The sequence below is a fragment of the Capra hircus genome, chromosome 6, assembly GCF_001704415.2.
Source record: "Capra hircus breed San Clemente chromosome 6, ASM170441v1, whole genome shotgun sequence".
Classification (NCBI taxonomy): Eukaryota; Metazoa; Chordata; class Mammalia; order Artiodactyla; family Bovidae; genus Capra; species Capra hircus.
In genome coordinates, this window is record NC_030813.1 from 114133514 (window position 1) to 114146314 (window position 12801).

The 12801-nt window shown below is 54.5% G+C and overlaps 1 protein-coding gene and 1 long non-coding RNA gene across 2 annotated transcripts in view; one reads left to right on the forward strand and one right to left on the reverse strand.

Annotated features, from left to right (window-relative positions):
• The window catches only part of SORCS2 (sortilin related VPS10 domain containing receptor 2), a gene marked incomplete in the record, with an annotated part of 482914 nt that overhangs the window by 330232 nt on the left and 139881 nt on the right, over positions 1–12801 (forward strand).
• LOC102176030 lies at positions 5501–10262 on the reverse strand. The gene is made up of 3 exons (XR_310101.1): positions 10235–10262; positions 6088–6264; positions 5501–5998 (listed from the first exon to the last, which is right to left on the reverse strand). It is a non-coding gene; the product is annotated as an uncharacterized LOC102176030 (long non-coding RNA).

Sequence of the window (12801 nt, forward strand, 5' to 3'; positions counted from 1 at the left end):
TTCTAGTTAGTGGCTGGGAGAAGACAGGTGGATTTGGCTGCTGTTTTCCAAGACAGCAGTTAATGGCTGGCAGGGGCGGGTGCTTGGACAGGACCTCAGACTCTGCTTCTTGTCTAGCTTTTTTTTCCCAGCCCACCCGGTGAACAAGTTGAATGTCACTTCCTCCCTGAAGTCCTCCCAGATTGCCTCAGGCATAATTTTTTTTGTTTGTTTTTTAGCTGCATCCCCTCCACCTTCCTTGCCCAAGTCAAGGTGGCTTAAAACCTGTCTCCCAAAACAACAGCTGGCATCTGGTAAATGTTTCCTCTTTTAATGGGGGCCCCGTGGGAGCCTGTACCAGAGTGGGCACCTCCTGTCACTTGGTTCAAATTTGCTCCATCTTGTAAACAGTCCGGGACTTCCCTGGTGGCTCAGATGGTAAAGCGTCTGTCTACAAAATGCAGGAGACCTGGGTTCGATCCCCGGGTCAGGAAGATCTGGTGGAGAAGGAAATGGCAATCCACTCCAATACTCTTGCCTGGAAAATCCCATGGACAGGGGAGCCTGGTAGGCTAAGTCTATGGGGTCACAAAGAGTCAGACACGACTGAGCGACTTCACTTTCACTTTCACTTTGTATACAGTCAGTCCCACAGAGCCATCAAGACCTGGGAACTAGAGCTCCTTGTAGCTCTCGAATCCGAGGTTCAGGTGAGCCTCCAGCCAGGCAGGACGCCAGGGTCAGGCCGCAGTTGTGGTTGTCATTGCTGTAGTTGTTCAGTCGTTCAGTCGTGTCCAACTCTTTTCGACCCTGTGGACTGCAGCACGCCAGGCCTTCCTGTCCATCACCAACTCCCAGAGTCCACCCAAACTCACGTTCACCGAGTCGGTGATGCCATCCAGCCATTTCATCCTCTGTTGTCCCCTTCTCCTCCTGCCTTCAATCTTTCCCAGCATCAGAGTCTTTTCCAATGAGATAGCTCTTCGCATCAGGTGGCCAAAGTATTGGAGCTTCAGCTTCGAGACTCAGAGCTTCTGAAATTAGATTCCTCCATGTCTCTCCCTCTCTGTGGATTCCCTGGTGGCTCAGCTTGTAAAGAATCCGGCTGCAGTGCAGGAGACCCCTATCCGATTCCTGGGTTGGGAAGATCCCCTGGAGAAGGGAATGGCTACCCACTCTAGTATTCTGGCCTGGAGAATTCCATGGACTATATAGTCCATGAGGTGGCAAAGAGTCAGACACAACTGAGCGACTTTCTCTAACTCCCTCCCTCTCTCCCCCGCCACCTCCCTCCTTCTTCTTCTCCCCCTCCCTCCTCCTTCCTCCCCCCTCCCCCCTCTCCTTCCCTCCCTCTCACAGCTGTATCTAAAGGGCTTACTTAATCTGCCCAGAGCACTGTGGTGGGTACTGATGGCTTAGTTCCTGCCTCATGGAGTTGACAGCCTAGTGTAGAAGCAAGCATTGACTCCATAATGGCCTGATTAATTACAATTAACCATCAATTTCAACTTATCACTCACTGTCACTTGTACTGAGTTACCCCTGTGACCACATAGCAAAGCGCTTGGCCCACTTTGGGAGCACCGGATAAGAGAGGGCTGTGCTGGGGAAGTGGTGTGTCAGCTGTGATCAGTTGCCTGTGCAAAGGCCCTGGGGCCAGAGGAACGGGGGCAGAGAGGAGGAGATGGCCCAGGATAGGGCTGGGAGGCCAGCGAGCCCTGAGGCTGGGGTGCGGATCGCGAGCTTGGTTTTACTCAAGAACAGAGGCGGGCAAACTTTTTCTATGAAAGATTGAATAGTGACAGCTTTGTGGGGCACACATGGTCTCCACTGCATATTTCTCTCACTCTCTTTGTTTTGAATTGTATTGTTTTAATATATAACCAGTACATGTTTCCCATGGCTGCTGTAGCAAAGTACCACAAACTGGGTGGCTTAAAAACAACAGAGATGTATTCTTGCACAGCTCTGGAGGCCAAAGCCTGGAACTGAGGTGTTGGAGGGCCATGCGCCCTCCAGACTCTCTGGGAAGAAAGGCCTCTTCGCCTCTTCTGGCTTCTGGTGGCGTCAGCAACCTTGGCTTGTGGTTGCAGCCCTCCAGTCTCTGCTGTCATACACGGCTTCTCCTCCTCTGCGTGTCTGCATCTCAGCCCGCCCCCTCCTAAGAGGTCACGGCCACCGGATTTAGGGCTCAGCCTGCTCCAGTGTGGGCTTCCCAGGTGCTGCTAGTGGTAAAGAACCTGTCTGCCAATGCAGGAGATGCAAGGGGCACAGGTTCAATCCTTGGATCAAGAAGATCCCCTGGAGAAGGCAATGGCAACCCACTCCAGTATTCTTGCCTGGAGAATCTCATGGACAGAGGAGCCTGGAGGGCTACAGTCCGTGGGGTCACAAAGAGCTGGACACGACTGAAGCAACTTAGGGCTTCCCTGGTGGTGTTGCTCCAATATGACCTCATCTTAACTCATCATGCCTGTGAAAACCTCATTTCCAAACACAGTCCCATTCTGAGGTTATGGAAAGGCTGTGCACTGGGAGGACCTGTTCAACCCACTGAATTTCCTGAGTGGCTCAGTGGTTGAGAATCCTGCCTCCCAGTGCAGGAGACACAGGAGACATGGGTCTGATCCCTGGGTCGGGAAGATCCCTTGGAGGAGGAAACGGCAACCCACTCCTGTATTCTTGCCTGGGAAATCCCCTGGCAGGATACAGTCCATGGAGTTGCAAAGAGCCAGACACGACTGAGTACACACAGACACACATACACACACATTCAACCCATTCAAAACCCTTTAAGAATGTAAAAAGGCTTCTTAGTTCCGCAGCTGCACAGAAACAGGCCACAGACAAGAGTCATGCAGCAGACGGCAGTCTGACAACCCCGGGTCTAGAGGAGCAGGAACGGAGGCTGGGCCTCCTCGGCGCTGATGGAGGCGTGAGGGGTGGGCCTGCAGGGGGACCCACGTGGGCAGGCGCGAAGTGAGGGCTCCATCTCACTCCCACTGCTCAGGGACTGCGTAGACAGTTACTGTGTGGCGTTGCACACCTGCCCCCAGGACTGCGAATGCCGCAGTCAACACCAAGGACAACTGTCCCTCTTGGAGCCTCTATCCTTCCATTTGATCAACAATAAAGCTGAGTCTCAGGGGACGAGTGACCTGTCCAGGGCCAGCAGCCTACTGCGGGCGGTCCAGGAGGTACTGGGACAGGCCCCGAGGATCTCACCATCCTCGTGTGGAGCAAAGTCCTTGGGGGTTATTTCCTCTGCAGCGTGAGTTCTTCCCTTCCCACTGGGTGGGCGTCACTGCTGACCGGCAGGGGAAGTATGCTCCCTGAGCCCCAGGGTTTGGAAGGGAGTCTGACCAGCCCCTGCCCGCTCCCAGAAGGATGCTCCTAGAGCAGACGCCCTCTGCCTTTGCTTACATGCTTCCACTGACGGGGTGTTCAGTGCCTCTAACGCGCAGCTTGGCTAGAAGCTCAGTCCTGCAGTTTCTAGTTTATGCAGACCAAGCTTCTCTCTCCCGAAATCAGCACAGACCCAGGCTTGTTTATCTGAGGTGTGCCGACAGTGTTCTTGAATCCAAAACTGTCTGGTCGTTTTTTAAACTGTTGTCAATACAGAGACACCTTGTTGCTTTTGACTATCGCTAAGCAACGCAAGTGGGAACAATGTGGCTAAAATGTAAACATCCTAATACCAGTAAAATGGTGCTTGTTAGAAATTACTTTATGAAAGGTAAAGTGTCAGCTTAATTTATTTGATAATGTTTCTTCTTTGCTTTCTTCCTCTACAAGTTGGTGTTTTTGCTTTAGTAGAAAGAAACCTGCCGGAGAAACCACATAAGGTATTAGCTTAAAGCTCTTAGGGCACTTCTTGGTGGGCATGGGGAAAGTTTCATCTCTGCTTTGCTGAGAGCTTGGCCAGTGGTGTCCCGCACAGGGACGGCTATGGGGCTGCGGACCTGGCCTCAAATCTCCACCATCCTCTGTCCACTGGGGGCAGGGGAGTGGGGTAAGTCTCATGACTGAGGCTGTTTGCCATCCATGGATGGGAGGTTTTTCTGTCTCTTCCCTTGGTTGATGGTTCGAGGATAAAGTGGGGAGATCCAAGCTTTTGAGCCTCACTGACAAGTGTAAATGTGAGGGACCTGGGTTCAATCCCTGGTTTGGGGAGATCCCCTGGAGAAGAGAAAGGCTACCCACTTCAGTACTCTGGCCTGGAGGATCCCGTGGACTGTGTATACACGTCCGTGGGGTCACAAAGAGTCGGACACGACTGAGCGACTTTCACTCGAGGATGAAAAGAGATAATTATGTGAAACTCTGCTTTGTCTCGCTAAACAGAGTTGGCGCTCAGCAATGCTCTCCTTAAAAACACTTGTTTTAGAGGATCGTTACCTTTCAGTGGTGAGAACAATGGGTTTTTCATTCCTGTGTCCCTGGCACGGGAACTTGTCTTTAGCAGAAAGGAGGCACATGACAAATACCCGATGAGTGAGCGCAGCCTTGTCCGTCAGAGCATTCTGGAAAACGCAGGGTGCTCAGAAACGAGGAGGCCCATTTGTAGAGCCCTCACTCGGCCAAGCATCCTCATAGTGACTGGACCAATCCTCATTGCCCTGACAGGGGCAGCTGTCCGTGGAGGGGCTCTGACATGTTGGGGGGAGACCACAGATGGCCATGTCCTTCTCCAAGAAGCCCCTGCCCCGTTCCCCTGTCTCTGAGCTGATAGTTCCCTGAGAATGAGCCAGCCACCATGCACAGAGCCCTCTCTGAGGTCCTCCTGAGAAGGGGTGCCCACAAGTACACGAACCCGTGCTCCCCACATCCCCTCATCTGCTCGTCGTCCGGATGAGGGAGCCAGGGCTAGGCAGTGAATGAGCATCCGTTACGGCCCTGTATCTGTCACGGTGGCCGAGGTCCCCGCCCCTGCAGGACAGCTGGCACACACGAAAAGTCATGGTGGGGAGGAAAAGGGAGAAGGGCTGGGAGGGGCAGGAGAGGGGGAGGCAGAGACAGGAGCCTGCTCGCCTGCACATCAGGGGCTGTTTGTTGCCAAGATCCTCTGTTCACGTCCTGGAGCTGCTGTAAAGAACCACCACGGATTGTGGTGTAAGCAGCAGAAGTGTCTTCTCTCATGGTCTTGAGGTCAGAAATCTGAAATCAAGGTGTGGGCAGGGCTCTCTGCTCACTCGAGGCTCCAGGGGAGGGTCCCTCCTGCCTCTCCCAGCTTCTGGGGGTCTGCTGGTAATCGCCACCATTCCTTGGGCTTCCCTGGTGGCACAGAGTGTAAAGAATCTGCCTGCAATGCAGGAGACCCAGGTTCAATCCCTGGGTCGGGAAGATCCCCTGGAGGAGTGCAAGGCAACCCACTCCAGTATTCTTGCCTGGAGAATCCCCATGGACAGAGGAGCCTGGTGGGCTGCAATCCATGGGGTCACAAAGAGTTGGACACGACTGAGTGACTAACAGTTTCACTAACACTTTCACCCTGAGGCTACAGGGCGGGGTGGGGGGAGGTCCCTCCCATGTCTCCCAGCTTCTGGGGGTCTGCTGGCATCTCTCATTCCTTGTTGTCTAGAAACATCACCCTGGTCTCTGCCTCTGTCTTCACACAGCCTCCTCCCTGTGGGCCCATCTGTGATCAAATCGCCTCTGTGTATAATGACACCAGGCATGTTGGATCCGGGCCCACCGTAATGAATTCTTGTCCCCTTGGCCCACTCCATAAAGACCCTGTCTGCAAATCAGGCCCCATCCTGGGGTGCTGGGGGTTAGGACTCCGACACAGGAGTTTGGGCACATCACTCACAGTGTCGTTGGTCGTGCGTAGCAGTGTTCCCATTTCACAAATGAGGACACCGTGGCCCTGGAGGGGAGGGGGCTGCCTGAGCTACCTGCTGAGAAGGGAATGCGCCCCCCGAGGCCTTCCTCCTGCGCTGGTCTCTGTAGCATCAGGCTGCACGAAACCCTTTGTAGAAGGGAACCCAGGACCACGGCGACTGTTACAGTAAGCATTCTAGAAAGAAGAAGCAAATGGTCCCGATAATTAAGTGAGGACACCCCAACTTCCCGGCAGCCTCCCCACTCTTAATCACAGAAGCTGACCTTGGGGAGCGGCCCATCTCTCCTTCCATCACAACGCAGTGCCCCTGCAGGCTCTGGAGTCACGTCACTCTGACAGCTTGCTTGCTGCTGTGAGCTCAGAGGGAGGGCAGAGCAGGTGCTGCCTGACGTCTCTGGATCCTGTGGGGACCCTGCCTGCGCGGGCCACATTTGTTTCCTCTGACGGAGGATCGGTGAGACACGATTTCAAAAATGAACAGCTAGTCCCTGAAGAAGAACAGTTTCGCAACAGCTTCCTGGCCTGCCCCCAAGACAGGAACTCCCACCCTGCTCGGAGGCTAATGGAAAGGTGAGAGGCTTTCCCTGCGCTGGGATCAAAGGCCGTGGGCTGCATCTTCTTCAGAAAGTGAAGACAGTGATGACAGGGACTGGTGATGATGAAGATGGTGGAATATGATGATGGGGATGATGGTGAAGATGGTGGAGATAAAGATGGGGATGATGATGGTGGTGATGGTGGTGGTGATGAAGATGACGACCCTTATCATTTACTGAGCCTAGAGTGCCACCGAACATTCCTGTCTTTACCACCATTTAATGCAGAATGAAATGCCCAGCAGAGGTCTCACAGGTGGGTGAGCTTGGACTAATTCACACCAGCTGCTGTGCAGACCAGCAACCCACAAGTCTCAGCCATTCAACGCAAATCCATTCCCCACTCAGAAAGTCAAAAGCCACTCGGTTCTTAGCTCTCTCAGTCAGGAAGTGACGTACATGCAGTCAGTTGTGTGGGTTAGTTGCTCAGTCGTGTCCGACTCTCTGTGACCCCATGGACTGTAGCCCGCCAGGCTCCTCTGTCCATGGGATTCTCCAGGCAAGAAGACTGGAGTGGGTTGCCATTTCCTTCTCCAGGGGATCTTCCCGACCCAGAGATCAAACCCCAGTCTCCCGCACTGCAGGCAGACTCTTTACCATCTGAGCCGCCAGGGAACCCTATCACCTGGTCCAGCTTGCCCTGTGGGAGCTTTGGGAGGTCCATGGATGGCTGTGGGTGTTGACTTTCTCAGTTACCCCCACCCCTCACCCCAGCTAGGAAGCACCTGAGCTGAGATTCCGACTCAGCACTGCAGCACCCACTGTTATTTTTCAGTGCATTTTTTCTAAATTTTAAGTTTTGTAGCAGTTTTAAATTTACAGGAAAATTTGTATGGATAATACAGTTTCCTCTGTTCTTAATACCTTTGATTAGTACTATATATCTGCCACAAATAAAGAACCAGCACTGATGCATTGTTACTAACACAACTCGACACTGCATTCAGATCTCCTTGGCTTTTACCTAATGCTTTTATCCTATCTGGGGTTTCCCAGGTGGCACAGTGGTAAAGCATCCACCTGCCAATGCAGGAGATGTGGGTTTGATCCCTGGGTTGGGAAGATCCCCTGGAGGGGGGCATGGCAACCCACTCCAGTGTTCTTCCCTGGAGAATCCCATGGACAGGGGAGCTTGGTGGGCTCCAGCCCTTGGGGTTGCCAAGAGTCAGCCACAGCTGAGCAGCGGAGCGCTCCCGCGCATGTATTCTGTCCAGGACCCGACGTGGGACATCAGGCTGCGTTCAGTCGTCCCATCTCCGGGCATTCTTCTGGAGAGTGACAGGTTCTGGGGCTTTCCTTGTTTCTAACGATCTTGACATTTCTGAAGAGTACTGGGCAGGTCTTTTTAAAAAATGTCCCTCAGTAGGGACTGTTAGATTTTTTTTTTTAATGTTAGACTTGGGTTACGGGTTTGGGGGAGGAAGCCCACAGGTAAAGGGCCCTTCCCATTTCGTCGTGTCAAGGTAGATACTGCCAGCATGGCCTGTCGCTGTGGACGCTGACCCTGATCAGCTGGCCGAGTGCTGTTCTTCAGGTCTCAGGCTGTGAAGTCCCTCTTTATGGTTGCTTGTTATTGTCTTGCTGCTGCTAAGTCGCTTCAGTCGTGTCCGACTCTGTGCGACCCCACAGACGGCAGCCCATGAGGCTCCACCGTCCCTGAGATTCTCCAGGCAAGAACACTGGAGTGGGTTGCCATTTCCTTCTCCAGTGTATGAAAGTGAAAAGTGAAAGTGAAGTCGCTCAGTCGTGTCTGACTCTTAGCGACCCCATGGACTGCGGCCACCAGGCTCCTCCATCCAAGGGATTTTCCAGGCAAGAGTGCTAGAGTGGGGTGCCACTGCCCTCTCTGAGTTTCTTTTTATTTTGCAATGTCTTTCTGTCCTATCTTGATGCACCTTTACTAGCATTTCAGGTTTTTAAACTGAAGTATAGTTGGGTGGCTATATCCCAACTGGTGGCTCAGACAGTAAAGAATCTGCCTGCAGTGCAAGAGACCAGGGTTCAATCCCTGGGTCAGGAAGATCCCCTGGAGGAGGGCATGGCAGCCCACTCCAGTATTCTTGCCTGGAGAATCCCACAGACAGAGGAGCCTGAAGGGCTGCAGTCCATAGGGTAGCAAAGAGTTGGACACAACTGAAGCGACTAACAGCAACAGCAACGGCAACACGTAGGTGATTTACAAGGTGGTGTTAATTACAGCTGAACAGCACAATGGTTCAGTTACAGATACATATCCCTCTTCAGATTCTTTTCCCTTATAGGTTAATACAAAACACCGAGGATAGTTCCCCACGTTCGGAAGGGAAGCCCATACCTAAGGGGCCCCCTCCCCTTGAGGGCAGAATGTCTACATAAATTCTCTAGAATTCATCCCTGATTATTTAAATTTAATGAATTAATTACTAATTGTTTCCCCTAATTATTTAAATTAGAGAGCAGGTGAGGCGCTTCACAGGTTCTGCCCGCCACTGCCCCAGGGAACCAGTGCCCGGGTGTAGCGAGGGGCTCCACCCAGACTCTCTGCCCTCAGAGCCCCCCCTCCGGGGTGATGGTCACACAGGGAGCCCCCACCTGCTGAGAGTGAGGCTGGAGCTTAACGAACTGTTGCTGTAAGATTCTGGGTGGCAAAAAAATCTACCTTTCATCCCGTCCGTCACTACCTGCATTGTACACCAGCACGAGTGTACACACACACAGTGTTACACGTGTCTGTAGGACACGGACACGCAGACATGCTGTCAACAGTTTGTGGGATGTGCGTGTCTTGCACACACAACAGGATGCACCTTCCTTTGTGGAGACTCTACCAGGCTCCTCAAGGTCATTTTGACTTTCTCAAGCCCACCTGGTCGGGGAGGGGAGACAAGGCACTCCCCTCTACCCCTGGGCGGTGGTCCAGGGTGGGTGGAGTGATACGTTACACAAGCAGTGAGGCACTGCTTAACGGCTCCCAGCCAAGTAAATGGTCCTTTCTGAGCCCCAGGATGGATGCAGCCACTCTGGGACCTCCTTGTCCCCACCCTGATGAATGTGGCTTTTAACGACAATGGGGGTGATCTGTTAGCCGGTGGAGACAAGGTGCTTTGTTCTCTAGCTCTGCCAGTGGGCACAGGAGCAAGCAGCCTGTTTCCAGGAGGGAGGGGTGTGCTTGCTGCTACAGGGATGAAACCAGCCCTCCACCCACCCGCCAGATCCCACCCCGGTTCTAAATGCTGATTGCCTGGTCTAAGGTGTTATTGATAAAGCCAGCCAGAGGGAGCGGCGAAATTCATTAATTTGGTTTCGATGGCTGCGGAGGGGACGTCAGTAAGTAATGGATGAGAAGCAGCCTGCCTCCGGTGGAGTCCCGATTTATGGGCCCATAAAGCAGTGGCCAGCGGAGCCTGGGACAGGGGGCAGCCAGTGTGCGTGGCCACAGAGCGGGGAGCCCTGGGCCCCCGCCAGGCTCTGCAGGTGCCCCGAGAACTCAGACCCTCCAACACCCCCTGCGGGGGCTGCCAGTCACCACTCAACGCCCACCCTGGTCCTCCTCCTGTGCAAGCTGGGGAGGCACCCCCAGAAAGCCAGCGGGTCCTTCCATGTCCCCTACTCTTCCCTGTTCTCGGGGGGAGGGGATCTGATCTCTGAGCCCCCCACACCACCCTGTGGGCCCACCTGCTTTCCTGAAGACGGGGAGGGCTGTGGGGTCCCTGGGGACGTGAGCGGCAGGGATGGCCACGCAGAGAGGCACTGCGGCTTGGAAGGTGCCGTTCCTACCACCCCTCCTGTCCTTCCCTTCAGTCTGCACAACATCGGCCCTGCTTTGACACCGTACCTCCGGTCCCCAGGAAGCTCCTGCTTTCTCCCAGAAGGCAAGGTTTTCACTGGGTGCAGGAAGCCAGACTCCAAGGATGGGCAGGGTCGGGGAGTGGTGATAATGAGGCCAACATTCCTGAGAGGATTCGTTTGAACAAGCAAGGTGGTGAGCTTACTTGCCACGTGTGCAGCCTGGCTGGGAGGAAGGGCTGGGTCCTGGGTGCCGCCTCCTTTGCATCCCGAGACAGCCTCAGGGAGACCTCAGAGGGGAGGCTGGGGGCTGCTTTCCCTGGAAATCTGCACTTGCAGCTGTAACAAGCATCTTGCCAAGCGATCCCCATCTCCCGAGCCGGAGCATCCCGTATTTATGGAAAGGATGTACCCTGTTTGCTCAGGAAGCAGGGAGAACGGCAAGGAGCTTCTGCGTTACTTGTTCTTGTAGTTCATTTTCAGCAAATGCTCTCTGCGCATCACCTCTGTGCCTAGAGCTGGGTTCTGCAGACACGGAGATGGAGAAGGTGCAGGCTCGAGAGAGGCAGACACGGGAAGAGGTCTTTGGTAGCTGGAGAAGCTTTGAAAGATAGCCTTGAAGCTAGACCATGATGAGACTCGGGCCGGGAGGGGAGTTGGGAAGGGATCCCAGGGGTCAGCACGGCCAGGGCAAAGGTGCAGAGTGGATCCCTAGACCAGCCTGGGTCGGGAATTTCCGGTCACCCCGGGACTGCTGATGGTAGCTCTGGGCCGGGCCCCTGCAGGTGGTGGGGGCGGATCTGAGATGAGCGAGGTGGGGGACACCGGGGGGCCCGTCACAGCAGCCCAGGGGGAGATGGAAGGAGAAAGGAGTGGCAAGGAGAGGCAGGAGATGGTTGGAGTGATGGGGGTGGGGCAGGGATACAGGAGGGACCTGGGCTGAGAGCTGGGGGTGGGGGCGGGGGGGCGCGCGGTCTGTGCCAGCCAGCGGGACTCATTGTGGGGAGGATGCCCCCCACAGGGAGACCGCTTCAAAGCCTCATCCCCAAACGAGGCCCAGCACGAAGTTATGCTCACCCAGCGTTAGTTTGGAGAAGGAAATGGCAACCCACTCCAGTATTCTTGCCGGGAAAATCCCACGGACAGAGGAGCCTGGCGGGCTGCCATCTGTGGGATCACCAAGAGTCCGGACACGCCGGAGCCCCCAGGCAGTATTAATAATGGTGAATCTCATCAGTGGTAGAAGCTTATCCTGTGACCGAGTGCAGCCAGCTGGCCTCCTGGGTCCCACCAGTGATGGGCCGTGCCTTCACCGCTCTTCAGGGGGTCTTCTCAGCCTCCTTCACCCAGTGCAGTGAAGCTGCCTATGAGCCCAGACCGTCGGGCACCAGGCGTGGTCTGGCCACCACAGGAGGGCCGGGCAGGGTGTGTCCACAGGTCCCCATGCAGGTCTGATTGTCAGCCCCCCAGGCTGGAGCGTTTCTGCCCAGAACCAACCTTGAGCTCCACCCTCTCTGAGCTTCCTGCCATCATCCCGCTCTGAGCTCCAGCCTCTGCCTTTAAGTCAGGGCTTTGACCACGTCAGGCTGACCTGGGGGCTGTGATCCCTGCATCCTCCCCTCTCAGCCCCCTCTGCACAGCTTCAGCTGTCCTCTCTGAAGAAACTACCTCCTCCGGGCAGCCTTCCGGAGCCTGACCAGGCCTGGTCCCTCCGCGGGGCCCTGTGTGCTCCTGTTCCGTCTCTTGAAAGGACAATGAGGCTCCTTCTGTGTCTCCCTCCAGCCCATCTACTCCCCGGGCTCAGGGCCCCCGCGTTGGTCTGGTTCACGGTGGGTGCCATCCCTGCCAGGCCTGGGGCCCGTGTGGCCATTCAGCTGTCCTCCCAGTGGCTGCAGGCTGAATGGGTGGATGGCCCAGGGGAGCAGCGTCCTCCCACAGGGCCAGGGGTGGGGTGAGGGCTCCTCCCCAGAGTGAGAGAACCCCCCACCCCAGGAAGGGGGCAGCCTTCCGTCCCTCTCTTCTGCACAGCAAGCCCACTGAGAAATGTTGGATTTTTTGTGTTTTTAACAAATGGGCTAAAACACATGCTGAACCCCTTTGGAAGGTTTCCACACAGGCTAGATGCTTTTGTTTCCAAGAATGTAAGGTCTGCATCTTTGAGAGATTTCGTAAGCAATGCACGTCATTTTATAACCCTGGAAATACTGCCAAACATCCATTTTCAAAGTGTTCCTCCTTCAGCCCCAGTCTCTTCGGAAAGGAGAGATTTTCTCCCTTATTATGCAAGCTGCTCTTGATTTGAGGGAGTAAGTTGCCTGCGTTGATTCCCTTTTGAAAACAAGAGCTAAGTAAGCCCGAGAGTGATAACAGCCTGCCTGCAGTCCTCATCTGGAACTTGCGTCTTTCGGGAAAAGACAAACTCAGAATTCATCTTCAAGTGCAATGGCTCTTGAAAAACGCTTGTTTGCCAAATACTCATCTGACTTCAGCAAGTTCACACGCTGTGCCCATCCTGTTACACCCTTAGTGAAGGTGCTATCTTTATAAAGTCAAATTCTGGGACACCTCTTGGCAAGTCAATGTCAACAGGTCACAGAGGTAAGACCTTGCTCACCG